Source organism: Otolemur garnettii, unplaced genomic scaffold (assembly GCF_000181295.1).
Source record: "Otolemur garnettii isolate 467f Iridium unplaced genomic scaffold, OtoGar3 scaffold00153, whole genome shotgun sequence".
Lineage (NCBI taxonomy): Eukaryota > Metazoa > Chordata > Mammalia > Primates > Galagidae > Otolemur > Otolemur garnettii.
The window spans coordinates 1,801,454-1,804,850 of NW_003852548.1; the positions used below are offsets into that span (position 1 = coordinate 1,801,454).

The 3,397-nt window shown below is 39.2% G+C and overlaps 1 pseudogene; it reads left to right on the forward strand.

The window, feature by feature from the left end:
* Positions 1-217: 217 nt before the first annotated feature.
* Positions 218-798, forward strand: LOC100953293 (annotated as a pseudogene).
* Positions 799-3,397: the final 2,599 nt, after the last annotated feature.

A 3,397-nucleotide genomic window follows, 5' to 3' on the forward strand; every position in this document is an offset into this window, starting at 1 on the left:
GAGATGTCTAGAGTCTTCTCTCCCCAGTCTCTCTGTGCCCAGTTGCAAGGAAGTTGTTACTTGGCCGCCATCTTGCTGCTCCTCCCCCACCAATATTCACTTAAATTACCCATAACTTTAGATCATTTCTGTAAAGACTCTTACAACTAAATATTATCTTAAGAACTGTGCTAAGGCCTTTTTTTCGGCTGGAGACGCCATGTTCCAGTAATTCACCAAAATGACAAACACAAAGAGAAAAAGGAGAGGCACCCCACACATGTTTGCTAGGCCTTTTAGAAGACATGGAGTTGTTCCTTTGGCCACATATATGCAAATCTATAAGAAAGGTGATATTGTAGACATCAAGGGAATGGGTACTGTTCAAAAAGGCATGCCACACAAATATTATGGTGGCAAAACTGGAAGAGTCTACAATGTTACCCAGCATGCTGTTGGCATTGTTGTAAACAAACAAGTTAAGGGCAAGATTCTTGCCAAGAGGATTAATGTTCGTATTGAGCATATTAAGCACTCTAAGAGCTGAGATAGCTTCCTGAAACGTGTGAAGGAAAATGATCAGAAAAAGAAGGAAGCCAAAGAGAAAGGTACGTGGGTTCAACTGAAGCGCCAGCCTGCTCCACCCAGAGAAGCCCACTTTGTGAGAACCAAGGGAAAGGAGCCTGAGCTCCTGGAACCCATTCCCTATGAATTCATGGCATAATAAGCATATAACATAGCACACAGGACTACCAGTGGACCCATGTTTTTAGGTGCAAGAATCTATTTATTCCCCCTGAGCTCATGGCATAGTAGGTGTACAGCACAGCACACAGGATAACCAATAGACCCCATGTAACAGTGATGATACAAGGTGCTGGAACCTATTTCCCATGAATTCAAAAGTCAATCAACGCTTTGTCACATTCAATGGCAAGGTGCCTCCCTGAGCTACTGGAACCTCTTCCCTATGAGTTCATGGCATGATAGATAAAAATAATAGCCTATTGCTACTGTAAAAATGTTTCTTGTTCATTCACTAAAAGTGTGATTTTTTTCCCCAAAGAAGTATTAAACCAAATTTTAATGTATATATATATAAAAAGAACTATGCTAAGACTGTAAAGTGTTCTCATTGTATAAACCTTAGCCTTGAAATCCAAAACATTTGTAAGGGACTGCTAAATAGTTTCATTCTTGTACTAGACCCAACCTTGACTTCATCCCTGTCAGTGTAAAAAAGCCAGAAAGCCACAAATACATGCAAGGTCGCTAAGGTCATACAGAAGCCAGATAAACACTTATAGACACTGTCATGTTAGTGCAAGAGGCTACTAAGTTAATTTTAAGACAAAACTCAAGAGTCTAGATACCATACACAGCGGTCACTCTTATGAACACCAAAGGAGACTATTGATTGTGTAAAAGTCCAAGGTTGATTATAGAGGTTGTATGCATGAGGCATGCACTTAGGACAGTGGTTCTCAACCTGTGGGTCATGACCCACAGGAACTGTATTAAAGGGCTGCAGCATTATGAAGGTTGAGAACCACTGACTTAGGATAAAATAAATAAAAAATCAAGAAACTTCTGGGGAAATACTTCTACATTTCCTCTTGCTAGGAAGCAAAGTTTAGGCACAGGTCTTGCCACTGGTCTTGTTCAATATTAAATGTATCCCTTCAAAAAAAATTAAAGTACTCCTCTTTAATTTTAAAAAATTAAACTATTCCTCATTATTTCCTCTTATGAAATAATGTATAACAGGCCTCCACCAATCCTCTACAATTTAACAGAAACTCCTAAAAGAACCAGGAGAGACTGAATTGAACAAGCAGTTAAAAGCCCTCGGAAGAGAAGCAAAGACGATCTCCACTTGAGTAATTAACTGTGTTCTGTTTAGTCTTTTCTGCTTGTACACCCTTTCTCTCTAAAGGATCAAAGACCAGAAATGGTCCCACTCAGACCAAGGTAGAAAGAACCCTACACCATCATCCAGACCGCACCCATAGCAGGGAAGATGAAAGAGATCCTCGCCTAGAGCCATCACAGCAGACTAAAGAGAGCTGTGAAAAGCAAGTACAGGTCCAGCCAACCCCTGCTAGGTAACTTTTGAGTGGTCAACATGCCCTGCTTTAGCCACATACTGGGATCTGGCTGATCAATGCAAGGCTGAAGCCTGAGAAAATTCCCCATAGGACTTGTCTTAATTCGACTTTGGACTTTAGAAAAGGAAAAAAAAAATGTAATCTGTGCATCCATACCACTAAGATAGAACTCTTTTATTAACCTAGTCCCAGGAATGAAAAACCTGTTTAATGGGGTATAAGGAAATATGTTTAGATCTAGTCTTTTCTACTTATTCATTTTCATCCTAATTTATGTTCTTATATCTCTTTTCAAACATCTTATTACTAGATTACTAACCCTCTCTCTCCACACTTGCTGATTCTTTTTTTTTTTTATTAAATCATAGCTGTGCACATTTATGCAATTATGGGGCACAATGTGCTGGTTTTATATACAATTTGAAATATTTTCATCAAACTGGTTAACATAGCCTTCATGGTGTTTCTTAGTTATTGTGTTAAGACATTTATATTCTACACCTAGTAAATGTCACATGTACCCTTGTAAGATGCACCGTAGGTGTGGTCCCACCAACTACTCTCCCTCCACCCATCTTTCCTCCTCCCCTCCCCTCCCTCCAACTCAATTCTTTTTTTTTTAATTAAATCATAGCTGTGTACATTTATGCAATCATGGGGTACAATGTGCTGGTTTTATATACAATTTGAAATGTTTTAATCAAAATGGTTAACATAGCCTTCACAGAATTTTCTTAGTTATTGTGTTAAGACATTTATGTTCTACACTGAGTAAATTTCACATGTACCCTTGTAAGATGCACAGTAACAACTCAATTCTTTTTTTTTTTTTTGCAGTTTTTGGCCAGGACTAGGTTTGAGCCTGCCACCTCCTGTATATGGGGCCAGTGCCCTACTCCTTTGAGCCACAGGCGCCACACAGCAACTCAATTCTTAATGTGTGAAACTTCTAGGGAAGTCCCAGACGAGGGGAATGCAGGAGCTAAGGAAATTTTACCCCAAAATATGATTCCTTGGTATAAGGAATATTTTAAGTTAAAGGCCATTTTTGATCAGAAAGCACTGGCCTTTCTATAAAACCTGAGTAACCTGATTTAGAATCAGAAAAGACCACTGGCCTCCTATCACATGCTAATAAGACCTGACTCCAAGGTCATTTGAAGCACAATACCTGACTCTCAGGTTAATTTATAAATCAATCTGTTTTCCCCCATCTTACTGTACCTATACATTCCATGGTCTCCCCCCTCTCTTCCAAAAGCCATCTATAAAGGTATCTGACTGTCACTGAAACTTTGGGTAATGTTTCT